At 33.0% G+C, this 16,783-nt stretch overlaps 1 long non-coding RNA gene across 2 annotated transcripts; it reads left to right on the top strand.

Moving 5' to 3' along the window:
- The first annotated feature begins 2,709 nt into the window (after window positions 1-2,709).
- On the top strand, window positions 2,710-15,662 carry LOC134274216 (uncharacterized). 2 transcript variants are annotated; one of them, XR_009993569.1, is made up of 4 exons: window positions 2,710-3,064; window positions 5,671-5,752; window positions 6,361-6,432; window positions 15,272-15,658. It is a non-coding gene; the product is annotated as an uncharacterized LOC134274216 (long non-coding RNA). The 2 variants fall into 2 exon arrangements; XR_009993568.1 differs by lacking the exon at window positions 2,710-3,064 and having other exon boundaries at window positions 5,543-5,752; window positions 15,272-15,662.
- Window positions 15,663-16,783: the final 1,121 nt, after the last annotated feature.

Raw genomic sequence — 16,783 nt, 5'->3', positions numbered from 1 at the left:
CTGATTAGTGCAAGCACTATTCTTACCCAGGGCCTTCTGACAATAAACAATATAAAAATACATAGTTATACACATACAGACATATTATAAATATATACATAAATATACAAAAACAAAAAAAAACATGAATAACAAATTATTTCGACATTGTTTCACATAATGTTTTACTTGTCTCTTGAAAGTATTAAGAGTTGGTGACATTTTTATGTGCACCGGTAAAGCATTCCATAAAATGGCACCAGAGAACTGGAAGGAATTTTCAAAAAGTTTGCATTTATGAATTGGCACACACAAATCAACATTGGATTCAGATCGAAGAGTATATTGGTTATTAATTTGAAATTTAAACATTTCATGTAAATAAGTAGGACAATAATTAAAGAGGGATTTATATAACAATACATATTTATTTACAGTAAGCTGTTCATAAACAGTAAGCCAATCAAGTTCATCAAAAAGGGGTCGTGAGGGTGCATCAGGGGGGGCATCTAAAATATACCTTGCAGCACGTTTTTGAAGTTTATGAACCCTGTCAAGATTTGATCTGGATGTATTTCCCCAAATTGTTAGGCAGTAATAAATGGTAGGCATGATGTATGCATTATAAAACAACTTGCGTGTTTGAAGAGGAAGATACTTTTTAATTCTACGGAGTGCAGGAATTTTACGTGACAGAGTTTTACACACATGGTCGATATGTACATTGTACTGTAAAGAATTATCTAGATATACCCCAAGAATTTTTTCATATGTTACATTGTCTAATTTCTGGTTCGAAACATATAAAGGAAAATCATGATCTAAGAATTTTGATCTCTTCTGATGTGTCCCTATTAACATGCATTTAGTTTTTGAGGCATTAAGTATCATTTGATTTTGAGTGCACCATTTTTCTATACAAGCAATATCCATTGATAATGAATTTACAACAGATTGTGAATCTTTGCCGGGGACATGTAAAGTGGCATCATCGGCAAACAAATCTATGTTTGAATTTTTGATATAAAGTGGAAGATCATTAATGTACAGTAAAAACAGAAGAGGTCCTAGTATAGACCCCTGTGGAACTCCCGCTGTGACTTGCTGATAAGATGATTTTTTGTTAGACAGATGGACACTTTGAAATCTGTCACTTAAATATGATCGAAACCAATGTAAAGTTATTTCATTAAAATTATAGCACTGTAGCTTTTTAAGAAGAATTTCATGATTTACTAGGTCAAATGCCTTACTGAAGTCGAGAAAGACAGTACCAACAAGTTTGCCTTGGTCCATTTCATATAACCATTTATCTGTAATTTTTGTAAGGGCTGTTTGACATGAGTGCAATTCTCTGAAACCTGATTGAGATTCTATTAAAAGATTCTATTAAAATCTGTCACTTAAATATGATCGAAACCAATGTAAAGTTATTTCATTAAAATTATAGCACTGTAGCTTTTTAAGAAGAATTTCATGATTTACTAGGTCAAATGCCTTACTGAAGTCGAGAAAGACAGTACCAACAAGTTTGCCTTGGTCCATTTCATATAACCATTTATCTGTAATTTTTGTAAGGGCTGTTTGACATGAGTGCAATTCTCTGAAACCTGATTGAGATTCTATTAAAAGATCAAAGTCTGATAATAGCAATCGTACATATTTTGCCACATGTTTTTCTATAATTTTTGATAATGTCGGTAAAATAGAAATGGGTCTGTAGTTATTTGGATCTAGCTTGTTTCCCTTTTTATAAATAGGTGTAACTTTGGCAAGTTTAAATCTTTTCGGGAAAATACCTGATGTAATATACTAGCATTTATTATTTGGGTTACAGGTTTATGTATTATTTGTGCAGTAAGTTTTAATAAACGTGGACCGATGGTATCTACACCTGATGATTTATTAACGTCTAGCTTGTTTAGTAAGGAAAGCACTTCATCAGGACTAATAAGCGGGATACAAAACATTTCTGTTCCCAATTTAGACTGTACAAAATTTGAAAGGCCATCGAAATCACACTCTTCTTTATTTACTCCTTCAAGGAGTTTAGCAGAGACATTTGAGAAATGAGAATTAAATATCTCTGCAATTTCTTGTGTATCCTCTGTTACATTATTACATAGGCAATTTAGCCACATATGCATTGCCTTTCATATGAGAATCATATGTGGATCATATGAGAATCATATGTATATACAATCATATGAGAATCATATGTGGCAAATCATATGAGAATCATATGATTACACATATGTAAATCATATGAAGTAATATACATATGATTCTCATATGAAAGATCCTGCATATCCTGCATATGAGAATCATATGAATATTCTGACAATAATCATATGAGAATCATATGAAACTGATCATATGAGAATCATATGAAACAATGTTCACTAATTTGTCCTTGTTATACTCAGGTAAAATTCATACAAATGTTTTGACTGTGATCATATGAGAATCATATGAAACGGTGATCATATGAGAATCATATGAAACGGTGATCATATGAGAATCATATGAAACAGTGTTCACTTATCTGTCCTTGTTATACTGAAGTAAAATTGCAATTTCAATAATATATATCAAAAGATAAATTTAAATCTACATTAATTCAAAAGAAATTTGTTAGTAATTAATTATATGTAAAGTTCTACTCTGTTTACCCTACCCCCCACCCCTACCCCCCTTTCCTTCTAAAAAAAAAACCTTTCACATTTTTTTTTCTATTATAATGTATTTCCCAGACAAAATAGATAAAGAATAAATTAATTTGCTTTTCATTTTAAATCTTTTGGGTTTGGCTAAGTAAAATTAAAATAATTCCGTATTTTTCTCCGGGCCGGTTTTGTCTTTTATCGGATGAAAATATACGTCATTTTTGACGTCACTGCTGCAGCAGACGTGTTGGGTGTTTGGAAAAGGCAAGTGATCTCCTAACAATATTATTTTAAAAACTTTTGATTCATATTGTTTAAATATAATTTCATTATGGTTATAGGTGCGTATGAACTTATCACTTGCATCATGCATGTAATTGTTAAATCAATGCATTTCGTAAACCTAACGTTCGTGATCTGTAAGTAAGTTTGAATAAAATTTGTTTCTGAATGAATGTAAACATTACATGTTAGGCTAAAGGCATTACTACTACGTACTGATATGAAAGTGAAAGTAGAAACCTTTTTTAAGCGCTAAGCGCAGCGCAAAGCGCTTTCTGTCAGCGTAAATCTACTTCCGTTCGCGATCCAGCGCCACTAAGCAAGTTAGATAACTCCTCTGGTTTTTCTAAAAATATGCAACTGGAAATCCCCGACTCTCTTCCGGCTATCTAGTTCTGAGTTACGTGCAGTTCTAATAATAGTAGTTAATTAGTAGGTAAACATATGCATGTATATGTATGAAACCCGACCGTTAGTAGATAAGGGCAGTTCTTGTCATGCTTATCTCTACATTGTAGTTCATTTTAAATCGTGTCGGATCTCATCACATGTGTACCATGTAGCTAACAATTGCTGATCTATGGCGCAAAAACGATGTAATATATGTCATGTACATTTAATGTAGTGATCAAATAAGTACATATTTTTTAAACTGAGATGATATTTTGATAAGTATTTAAAACTCGAACTGGAATTGAGTTATTTAGTAGAAAATTTCGCATAAAATTGATTTAAATTGTGCTTACATCTGTACATTCTATGTAACATATATCCATATAAACTATTATTTCTTCTTCTACGCGTAAAAGCTAATTTCAAGCAATGTAACTATAAAAGCAAGTCTTCCTACGATCACCCTTACACCATGCAGAGAGCTATCAAATAATGAATGAATGTGATTCTCGCATCTCAGTATCAAACTTACTAACAGACTGGAATGCATTCAAGGGCTGTCTACACTTTGTTTTGTACTCTATACTTGTAATATGGGTAAACACTATGATGTAAATAATTCGCAGTGAAAGGCAGTTTTCGGCTGTAGGTACATGTAGGACACGTGGTGGCTGTGTTTTCAAAGAATCCCCTCAAATATGAAAACTAATTTCTCAGAATAATGTGCTTCAATTAAAATTGTGTTCGCAGTGCGCAAGATACGGAGAAAAATGAGGAAAAAGAAACCTTTAATTAAACTTTCTTAGCAATGGACAGGAATAGCGCCGATGAAATTGTAAGCAAATAGTGTACCCGGTGATACTTGTAATTAATAGGAAACTAGGATTTAATAGTCTATGTAAAAATGTGGGTGTGTTGCCGATTTGACTGCTAAGCAACTTAATGAGGAATGCATAAAAACAGAATAAAACAATGTTGTATACTTTCATGAGGATTTATTAATACTTGGGATTAATATACCGTATTTTTTTCCCGGGCTATTGTCATGGATATAGTAGAAAATGACCGGCAATTATTTTCAGTATTCCTTTTCAATTTACAAAACAGCGTTATGGATGTTTTTCTCCCTCTAAAGACGTTTTTGTGTCGTAGTTAAAAGTATATACATGTAATTGTGTAAAGCATCAAACGTCCTTAAAAAAAAACTCAAGCATTGTAAAGTAATTCAATAATAGTCCAAGAATACAGTGTACTTTAAGGGGTTTAATAATGATTTTTAATCCAAACAAGAAAATCACGAAATTTTTAATTTTAAAAAATACATTTATAAATCAGATACGCATATAATGTGAGATCAACAGAAAAGACAATTTTTGTTGCAAATACATTATAAATCATGTATATAAAAATCAGAGATAAAAGGATAGAACCGAATGTTTTATCATCAAACGAAAAAGACAAATATAATATCTTTATGCTAAAAAAAGGACATTAACTAGATACGCATGCTCATTTTATTGACATAGAGTTTTTTTTTGTCACATTACGTTGTTACAAACATGATGCCGATTATAAGTATGCTGCAAAGGGCGATGAATATGAAAGTGTTAAAATGTATAATTCACAGCTGTAGCATGAAGGATATGGAGATAACGAGCAGTATTCAGTAACAAAGTTCATAAAACAATACAAAATAGAAGCACAGCAAACACGGACCTCTAAAACATTAGAGGTAGGATCAAAATAAAATGTTATGTATATCCATCCCCCTTCCAATAAATTTCGATTTATACGCAAATTTACCTCTTATAGACTCCTATTATGCGACGGAGAAACAAAATATGTTTTTTTAATAGTTTTGAGAAATTCAGTGCTGTTTGGACTAAATATGTCATCTATTTTGTATATTTTTTTAAGAAATGGTGAAAACTTTTCTTGCAATTTCATGTATGTAAAATTGATTGATCTTTTGACAGAAGAAAATGTCAAATACTTGAAATAAAAAAGCATAAGACAATGTTAAATTTCATACCCCAACGGGAAGACTCACATGTTTGATTATGTATCAAACAACTGTTCTCGCCTTAGTGCAGCTGCACTCTCAAGATATTGCTTAAATTCCAATACAACAGGCCATTTAAATTAAATAAAATCTTATGAATTTCAGATTTCAATATGCTTAGCGCTTCCCAGTACTTTCAGTACTTTGATTGTCAGTTGGTGTTATGTATGTTGAGATCGTTATCAAGTCCGGATTCCTTCTTCAACTTAATGACAAATGTTTGTTTTTATGGCCTATAGATGCATTCGGCAACTTGAATTCAGTGTCACAGTGCTGTTTTTTTTTCAGTTCAAAGAGCCCGAAGCTGATAAGACTGGCGATTGATCCTGAAGCTGATTTGACAGACGATTGCATCATCACAATATTGAAGGTAAAAATAAATACTTGCAATAACAGATCAAAGTATCTGTAATGTCTCTTTATGACAAAATATTTCTTTATTATTTTTTTTTGTTCTTTCATAATTCTACATTGTTTGCATGGCTTTATCAAAAATAAATTCAACTCAACTCAATACTCTAGAAATTTTATTCTACATTATAATTTTAACCCAGTGCACTTAAAATATGCAAAGTATGAATAGAATTTGCTGGCTGTAAAGGCTATGAAACTATATAGTATACAATAACTTTTTGGGGAGAGGGGGGATAAATTGGATTTTTGAATTTCAACTAAAAATTTATAACAGTGACATCCAACTTTAAAAGTATAAATACATGTGTATGTGTGTTGAAAGAACATCAGCTAGCTAATCCATTGAATATTTACATCTATGTATTCATTGACTGACAATTATTTTTTCCCCCCCAACACTAGTGAATGGTGCGCGTGCCTATAGTTTCGGGTTAAATGTTAGATATATATAAAACTATAGAAAACCTACAAACTTGTACTCTCTCTTTTTAATAGTTTAAGTTTTAATTGAATGTATTCTTGGAAAATATCTACTGTGTTTGACTGTGAGTATTTGTCTTACAGGTTCAATATACAGTCAGCCTCTCATAAGATAAAGAACAAATCCCAAGATCCAAGGCTTGCTTCAAAGTTAAGGTAACTACACACTGTTAAATAATATACATTTATCCACTGGTTGTGAGTGGGATAGCTTTTTAGCTCACCTGAGCCGAAGGCTCAAGTGAGCTTTTCTGATCAAAATTTGTCCGTCGTCTGTCGTTGTCGGCGTAAACTTTTCACATTTTCATCTTCTTCTCAAGAACCACTGGGCCAATTTCAACCAAACTTGGCACAAAGTATCCTTGGGTAAAGGGGATTCAAGTTTGTTCAAATGAAGGGCCACACCCTTTTCCAAGGGGAGATAATCATGAATTTGTTAAAAATTAATGGCATTTTTAAAAAATCTTCTTCTCCAGAACCGCTGAGCCAGGAAAGATGAAACGCATGTGGAAGCATCCTCAGGTAGTGTAGATTCAAGTTTGTTCAAATCATGACCCCCGGGGCAAGGGTGGGGCCAAAATGGCCGACCAAAGTTTATCATCCTCAGGTAGTGTAGATTCTAGTTTGTTCAAATGATGAACGCCTGGAGGGGGGGGGGGGGGGGGGAGGAGTGAATTCAAGCCCGATGTGCTCAGGTGAGCGCTGTGGCCCCTGGGCCTCTTGTTTATCAAACCCGCAACAGAGAACTATTCCCCGAGGGCTTGCCCGAGGGGAATAGTTCCTGTCAAGGGTTTGATAAAAGAGCTATCCAACTCACAACCAGTGGATAAGCATTTTATTATACTGATGTGTCACAGGGTGACAATTACTTGTCTTTATTTTATTTAGTATAATTATTTAGTACAGCTGGTATAGTAAGTCAGTATAGTAGATAGCTGTAGTAAATTCCTTCATTCATTCATTCATACCTGGTCATTCATTGTCATCGTGTTTGTATTGTATTCTGGTTTGTCCGGTGTTCCGTGTCACGTGAGTGTTTGGTTGTCACGTGATTGTCTTGTGGTTTATTTTTATCCTAGGTGTGAGTTGTAAAACCAGTATGTATGGGGTGTGGTAGTTATGTACGCATGTGTGAGTCCTGGTATATATACTTATGCACGGACTATTCCTTTTTAAGCGCTAAGCGCAGCGCACAGCGCTTTCTGTCAGCGTAAATCTACTTCCGTTCTGGATCCAGCGCCACTATAAGCAAGTTAGATAACTCCACTTGTTATTCTAAAAATATGCAACTGGAAATCCCTGACTCTCTTTCTGCTATTCTAGTGTAATGCTGCGTTACGTGCATTTCTAATAATAGAAGGTAATTAGTAAGGTTTAAGGATGTTCCACAGTTAGAAGATAAGAGCAGTTCTTATCATGCTCTTCTGTATACATTGTAGTTCATTTAAATCATGTCGGCACACATTAATTTGGTACCTCGTAGCTTACAATTGCTGCCTCTTTGGCGCAATTACTTAATTTTAGAACCTGTATATTATTTATTATGTACATTGAATATTCATACGTACCCGGTACATGATTTAAAACTCAGATAGGATTTTGATAAAGTTTTAAATCTCAAACTGGAAGTGAGTTGTTCAATAAAAGAAATCACATAAAATTGATTTACAATGTACTACTTACATAATATGGTACGTGCTATATATCCATATAAACTATAATTATTTTGTTTTCTTCTAAACAATTATTTCAGGCAATGTAACTAAAACAAGCCTTTCTATTAACATCTTGCACCATGCTGAGATTTATCAGTGAAGTTTATTTTCGCATCTAAGTGTCAATTAGTAACAGACTGGAATGCATTCAAGGACGGTCTTTTTTAATGTCTATACTTGTGTTGTACATAATTCGAAAGGAAGGACAGTTTGTGGCTGTACAGACATGTAGAGCATGTAGTGGATGTGTTTTCAACGAATCCACTCAAATAGTAAAACTTATTTCTCGGAATACATGTATTGTGCTCTAAAATTGTGCGTGTAGTGTGCAGGATATGGCGAAACATGCTAAAACGTTAATTAACGTTCTTCGCTATGGACAGAAATAGGGCTGATGAAATGTTAAGCAAACGGTGTAATACTTGAAGTAGGGAACTAGGATTAAATAGTTTATGTAAAGATGTGTCTCAGCTGTGTTGCCGATTCTCAATGAAGACTAAATAAAAACAGAATAAAATAATGTTGTATACCTTCATGAAGATTTATTAATACTTGAGATTAATACTGTATTTTCTTTCTTGGACTCTTGAATTATTAATCATAGAAATAGCAGAAATATTATGAGCAATTATTTTCAGTATTCCTTTTTTGTTTTAACTAGCACAAAAATGTCGTAGATATGTTTTTCCTCTCAACATGTTTTGCATGGTAGTGAAGATCATACATACACAAGTAAAGAATGGTGAAATGCACCAGGCATCCGCAAAAAATACTGAAGCATTTTTAATTATTTCAACAATAGTCAAAAATACTTTTGGTTGGTTAACGTATGACGGGTTTGACGTATTTTTAATCCAAAGAAGAAAAGTGTAAAATTTTTATTGCAAAAACGTATCATTTACTAATGAGTGACACATATTGTATATCAACACAAATTTTACTGCAAATACATGTACACTGTAAATAAAATATTTGAATATCAGAGATTGCATGATAGCATCAAAAGATAAATATAATATCCTTATACTAAAATTTCTATATTATCTCTGACATAAAGTGCGTTAATTCTACGGATGTTAATTTCATTTACATATGACGTTGTTACAAACATGATGCCAATCTTCAATTTGGTAAACTTGTAAACGCAGAATGAATTTGTTATTAAATATGATCACCAGAAGATTTTATCTTTCAGTGTTGCAAGTAAATGAGAGGAATTTTAGCGACATTTTCAAGTGTTAACATTTTTTTTTCAAATACAATGTATACATTTTCCAGCAAAAGTATTGTCTTCTGACAGTATAGCTATATGTACATTTAGAGTTTAAATTTGATAGGGAAACTCGATTACCATCTCGAAAGAAAATAATTTTACACGCAAAAATATTTTCTTGCAATTTCTTGTACAGTACTGTAAGTAAAATAGATTGATCTTTTGACATACGAAGATAATGTATGATGTTTGAAAAAAAAAGCATGAGGCAATGCTGAATTTCCTATCCCAACGGGGTTCACATATTCAGGACTCACATACTTTTTGACAACTGTGCTCGACCTAGCGCTATCGCACTGTCAAAATATCGCTTAGAATTCAATACAACAGGACATTTTAAATTAAAATAATTCTGACGAATTCCAAATCAATATGCTTAGCGCTTCCCAGTACTTTCAGTACTTTGATTAATATTGACGATACATTGACGATAGTTTGGATGTTCTCCTGCGAGAAATCCACGTGAGCAGTTTGTCTAAGATATTCCTTACGGAATCTTAGTGCCTTAATTGATGTGACTGGTAAGAATTAATATTAAGTCTTATTCTTATTTTAAACTGTTCTAATTAAATATATATTAGTGTGTGTGAATTTGTACGAGTGTGTCATTTTCATTGCAGGTCACCTTCATTCGTTTGTTCGTTTATACTTTATTTCATCGTACCTGCAGAAATTGTCATCTAATAAATATATGAACATCCATTGAGGAATATTGTGTTGACATTATTATTCCCTGAGATTGGGAGACCCGTGACAATGGCGCCCAACGCTGGTTTAACTTAGGAACCAGGCTGAATCCTAAGAAGAATGTCTTAGAACTGTTAAAGGTGACCAGGCCATTTCTACAAGATTTTATACGAACTACAAGTAAGCGGTTTTCAGAGAACAAGTGAAGTGCTTTTGTGTTATGAAAATTTGTGAAAATTTATCTTCAGTGTGCATATATGAAACAGAGCTCTATGTGATATCCATTCAATCCTGAGAAATTCAGCGCTGGAAACACTGAACACCTGTGTCGGCAGTTACGAGCTACACAGGGACTACTTTTACACTGAGCGCTTCGAGTAAGCAGTGTGACGTCACAACCATTCATGGATACCTCATGTGGCCGAGACGAGAGAAGTACCAAGGACAGGATTGGTTTCCATTTTTACATCAAGACCTATGGAACTGGTTTGTATGGACTTTCTGACTCTTGAGAAGTCTAAAGGTGGGTATGAGAACATACTAGTCATTACTGACCACTTTACGAGGTATGCGGTGGCTGTTCCGACCAGGAACCAATTAGCAGTCTAGACGAACTCCAAAAACGGCATGAACTCCAAAAAAGAAGTCTTTGGCTCCGTCATGCATTGCGGCAAAATGGCTTCCGATGTAAACAAACGATGGATTGTCGTTCGCTTTCTCCACAAATACGACCGAATAATGGTCGAATTAGTAAACTGTGACTGGATTTTAATTTTTGTTGAATAAATAATTGCACTTATTAAATTATTTAGTGGTTATTGACTTATTTATCGCTCTGTATTCTTGCATAATAGTGATATGGGATATAGGACATCGGATTCAATAAAGTCGGTAAGAATTAATTTCCTAACTTAATTTATTGTCCCCTTGATTTAAATTTTATGCCATTCCTACTATAAAGATGCTTAAATTTTACTTCTTAGACACTTAGATCGTATTTATTTTATGAAAAACCGCACAATTTTCGCGGCGGAGCAGAGATATTAACAGGTTCGTTTTGAGAAGACTTTTTTAACCGTAATTTTAAAAGAATGGTTTTTTAAAAGTTCTTAAACTGATAGATTATAATTCTAAAAATGTTTTCAGGATTATATCTGTTCATATGTGATAACATTAGGTAAATAGCGATGGTGATAATTCAGATGTCATACGGGATTATATGACGAAATAATATTACAAATGCATGGGTATAACATTCAGTCAATGATTAACAGTTACATCATATATATTATATTGTTCAATTTAATATATTTTCCCTTTTATCATATATTTAATTCCCAAACGTTTATTTTTCTTTGTAATTGATCTAACTTGAAACGTGAACTTTTTTCAAAAAAGCAACCGAACAGAGGAAATGTGGAAACTGAATGGATTATCATGTAAGTGTTACCTGATCGACTCTTATTTATGATTAAAACCATCAATTCATTACTTTTTTAATTATTGGTAAGATGTATTTACAATGCAGTTGCTCATTGCTGCTCTTAACATGCTGAAATTCATTCGTACACGAGAGACATGAGAGACAGAGGAAATTCGAACAACTGAAAATTCATCAGCTTCCCTTACTTACAAAAAAACTTCTAAAATCAGTAAAAGTAGTTCTAAAATGACTAACTTATAGGGATGGGTATCGCCAAAAATTTCGTATCGCGATATATCACGATTTTTTCCCACAATATCACGATAATATCATGATATTTTTAAAAGCAGTTTTTACAATGATTTTATAAGAAAAGTCATTATTTTTCTAAAAAATATGCTAGAAAAACAAAATTTTACGTTCTTGAATTTTTTATGTATATAAAATCAATTATGTTTGGACGGTAAGATGTCGTTCTTTTCACTTTTTACAACATTTTTTATACTTTCTGCAATTGTAATTTGAAAGATTGAACAAATAGATGAATAATTTCTGGACTTTATAATATGTACCTAAAAACCGGTATTTAGGTCTCCGTATCACGATACGTATCACGCAACAAAAAATCGCGATATACCGGTATACCGATAAAATCGCACATCCCTACTAACTTAGTCACTGCAATCAAATTATCAACCACAGAGATGTTTTCATAAGATTAAGATTGTTTAATTTGTGTTTTGTATCCTACTTGTACGAGGTCTGGCTGAACCTCGAAGTTGGTCAACTTTGACTTGAAATTAAAAACTTTTTGCACATGAAATCAAAATTCTAACAAATACGTTCTATAAAACCATTTATTATTAATCATTTCTGAGAACTTACATCATTGTAAGGTAATCCAATTTTTTGCAAAAGCACTTTTTATAAGAGCCCACTTTTCACGACTTTTCACTATGTTTTGGTATAACTGAGCATGCGCGGGACTCGTTTTTTGGAGTCTTTTCTGGACTGAAATTCTCACTTCCGTTAACGCCGTTTTTGGAGTTCGTCTAGACTGATTAGCATCTACTACGGCTAAGGTACTTTACGAACATTTCATCTGCCATTACAGTTTCCCTGAGCGTATACATTCGGACCAGGGTAGGAACTTTGAAAGTTCGGTTATCAAGGAACTCTGTAAGATTGCTGGAGTAAAGAAGAGCAGAACAACTCCATACCACCCTATGGGAAATGGGCAAGTTGAAAGGTTCAACCAGACATTGCTGAAGATGTTAGGGACGTTAGACAGTGAACAGAAGCACGATTGGAAAACTTACGTTTTACCTTTAGTCAACGCCTACAATTCAACAAAACATGAGACAACGGGATTCTCGCCGCATTACCTGATGTTTGGGTGGAACCCTAGATTAGCGATCGATGCATATCTTGGATTGGAAGAAACAACACAAAAGACCAGAAGTAGGGAGAATTATGCACAGAAGCTGAAGAAAAGATTAAACTATGCATACAAGATGGCCAGAGGTAACATTGGTAGAAACAATGTAAGGTATAAACAAGGTTATGACAGGCAGGTCCGTTTTGAAAAATTAGAAGTTGGAGATAGGGTTTTGGTAAGAACATTAGTATTTTCTGGTAGATCAAAATTAGCTGATAAGTGGGAGAGAGATCCCTACATAGTAATAGAACAGCCTGTTTCAAACATCCCAGTCTATAGAGTCAAAAATGAGATATCAGGAAAAATTAGAACATTACATAGGAATCTTTTATTACCTTTTATGTGCATTACAAAATCTTCGAATTTAGATCAACATTCAGATTACAGGGTCCCGAACGCAGTACCAGACCAGGAAGTTGCAGAATCAGAGACAGAGTCCGAATCTGAGGATGAGGAAGTTTTGGTAAGGCATAAAAGAGTCAAACCTAAACAGTATATATCTAGTGTTTCAGATAGGTCAAGGTCATCCAAGTCACTATCAAATAGAGAAGCATCGACTAGAGAAAATACAACACTGAACCGCACAGAGCCATCAACTAGGGAGACTTCAACAAGCGAAAGTATAAAGTTAACCCGCATGGAACCATCTATTCCAGCTAATGTAGTAGCAGAGCCCCGCAGGTCTGCCAGAACCAAGAAAGTACCAGATAGGTATGGTTCCTGGGTGTCTCCCATAGAGACACAAGTGTGGTATGTATAAATGGGGAGAACGTCACAGGTAATCAGGATGTGTGTATATGGATTTAATATGTTGTTTTTATGTTATGTTTTTATTTCATCTTGGATAGAACTACTATGATTTAACTTAAGAATTCACTTACAGTGACTTAGTTAATTATGTGTGGAGTGTATTGTAGTTCATAATTTTATGATTAGTCATTAAGTCTTATTATTTGATAGTTACTTAGTTTTGATAAGACTTAAGTTAGTGTAGATAAGTTTAGTAGTAGAGTATTCTCTTTAAGAAATGTCAGGAGACATTTTATTAAAGAGGGGGAGAATGTCACAGGGTGACAATTACTTGTCTTTATTTTATTTAGTATAATTATTTAGTACAGCTGGTATAGTAAGTCAGTATAGTAGATAGCTGTAGTAAATTCCTTCATTCATTCATTCATATCTGGTCATTCATTGTCATCGTGTTTGTATTGTATTCTGGTTTGTCCGGTGTTCCGTGTCACGTGAGTGTTTGGTTGTCACGTGATTGTCTTGTGGTTTATTTTTATCCTAGGTGTGAGTTGTAAAACCAGTATGTATGGGGTGTGGTAGTTATGTACGCATGTGTGAGTCCTGGTATATATACTTATGCACGGACTATTCCTTTTTAATATTGACGATACATTGACGATAGTTTGGATGTTCTCCTGCGAGAAATCCACGTGAGCAGTTTGTCTAAGATATTCCTTACGGAATCTTAGTGCCTTAATTGATGTGACTGGTAAGAATTAATATTAAGTCTTATTCTTATTTTAAACTGTTCTAATTAAATATATATTAGTGTGTGTGAATTTGTACGAGTGTGTCATTTTCATTGCAGGTCACCTTCATTCGTTTGTTCGTTTATACTTTTATTTCATCGTACCTGCAGAAATTGTCATCTAATAAATATATGAACATCCATTGAGGAATATTGTGTTGACATTATTATTCCCTGAGATTGGGAGACCCGTGACAGATGTATAATTCAATTTCTGAGGTTTGAATTTCTTTGGAGTAAGATAATTCTGCAAGAATAATCGGAAATTCTGATGACGTCACAATGCTACTGACGTCATTATGACATCATTAGTTTAAAGATTTATCGCTGGAAATCAAAATTGGCGGCAACAATTGCATGAAAATTTTCCGAGGGTGGATAGCAAAAACTATACCCCAGGGTATAGTTTTGCTATGCGTAGACTATAAAGGATAGTTATTTTACCCTCAGAACTTTATATAGGAAACATTTTAACAGAAGTATAATAAACTTTGTTATAGTCTTCCCAAAAGTTTGGGATATCTTGGAATCACAATGTCTGTTTTTCTGCCTGTCTACTTGTCTGTAGTATTTTTTGTCCAAAAATAATATACATGTATTTGTATCAGAATCTTCTTAATTTTTTGACAATCTGAATAAATATATACTGTTTGAACATTCCAAATTTAATTGTCAAAATAACAAAAAATTGCTTTTTATGATTTTATTATGAAGCATATCTTTCAAAAGTGTAATTGTTTTGCAAATTACATCATAGGATTCCTCAAAACACCTAGTATAACATATATAACGTTAGTTTTATCTTGTATCATATCTGTGTCAGTGAATTGGGCATACATTTGTTTGCTGATTATACCTAAGTAACTTTTATAACTCATAGAATTTAAGAATTATTTTATTTTTACTTTTGAAATTTTTGTAGAGACCATTCTGTGCCACAAAGAAATTGTTCAGGAAGAGGAGAAGTGGTGGATATTCATTTTTGGTACGGTACAGTTCAAACAGATTTTCAAAATGGTCATGGAAGATCAAAGGGAGGACAACTGAAAAAACTGAAAGATACAGAAGGAAAAAGAACAAGGAAATATATGGAATAATCATGAAATGGGGAGGATGTACACAATCTTGTCTGAATTTGAGCTGTGAAAATTTCCCATATTCTTATTGTATGCTGGAATAATCAATAACTTGATTTTTCATAAATTTTCAATAGAGAATACATGACAAATGTAATTGCTGATTATTTCAATTTTGCTTTGAACACCTTAATGTCATATGGTATTTTTATACATGAACTAATTATGTTATTCATTTGTACATGTACAGTATACATGTTTAACTACTAAATCATTTTGCTGAAATCTTATAATTGTTAGAATATGTTAAATACATGTATCGACAAATGCTACTGACTTGTTTGTATATTTTCTTGTTTAGAATGTACACTGTGAAAAATAAGTTATTTCTCTTGATGAAAATAATTTTATCAAAAAAGTTGTGTAAGCATTTTAAGATATTTTAAAATATTTAACCAATGAAGATAGATCATTGTAATGTAATGAATTTTCATCTAAAGCAGAAATATCTGATTTTTAAATGTGTACAAGAATGTGAAAAATATTGAAAAAAGAACACACAAGTGTTTCATATGATTTACATATGATGTCCTTTTCATATGATTCTCATATGTAAATGGCTTGAAACACACTTAAATCATTCATATGAAAATCATATGTAGTTATTTTCATATGATTCACATATGTGGATCATATGTAAATCATATGATTTGCTTCATATGATTCACATATGATGCCCCTTTTCTATGATTCTCATATGAAACCAATCATATGAGAATCATATGATACACATATGAGAATCATATGTGGCTAAGTTGCCTGTGTATTTTGTTCAAGTGCCGTCGGACTATAATTTTTTGGGGTAGATGCTAATTTGTTTAATGCATCCCACATCTGGCGTGGATTTTTGTTTTGCTCTACAGTTGATTTATAATAATTAATTTTTGCATTTTCAATTAGTGAGGTTACCTTATTTCGCCATAATCTGTAGTTTTCAAAGTCCTTAATTTTATGAAAATTATTGCGCTTGTGCTGTGCTTCAAGAATTTCTTGGGTTAACCATTTTGGTCTTGCATCATACTTCACTCTTTTAGATTTTATTTTTGCATGTTTGTCTAGTATAGCATTAAAAAGGGAATAAAATTTATTTAATGCATCATTAGGATTAGAGAGTGAATCTAAGGATTGGAAATTAACTTTTTCCAAATCTGAGAGAAAGTTTATTTCATTAAACTTTTCGAAGTCTCTATATGTTATCTCTGTGTGCTTATACTTCTTTACATGATCATGTAATTTTCTTGTAAAGCAAATAGGATAGTGGTCAGAGATTGCAATTGGCGGTACTACAGATTCACATA

Source organism: Saccostrea cucullata, unplaced genomic scaffold, assembly GCF_032062105.1.
Source record: "Saccostrea cucullata isolate Sc308-1 unplaced genomic scaffold, CSIRO_AGI_Scuc_v1 ctg290, whole genome shotgun sequence".
In the NCBI taxonomy this organism is placed as follows: Eukaryota; Metazoa; Mollusca; class Bivalvia; order Ostreida; family Ostreidae; genus Saccostrea; species Saccostrea cuccullata.
Note: the sequence above shows the minus strand (reverse complement) of the source record. Positions and strands in the feature narration are given on the sequence as shown.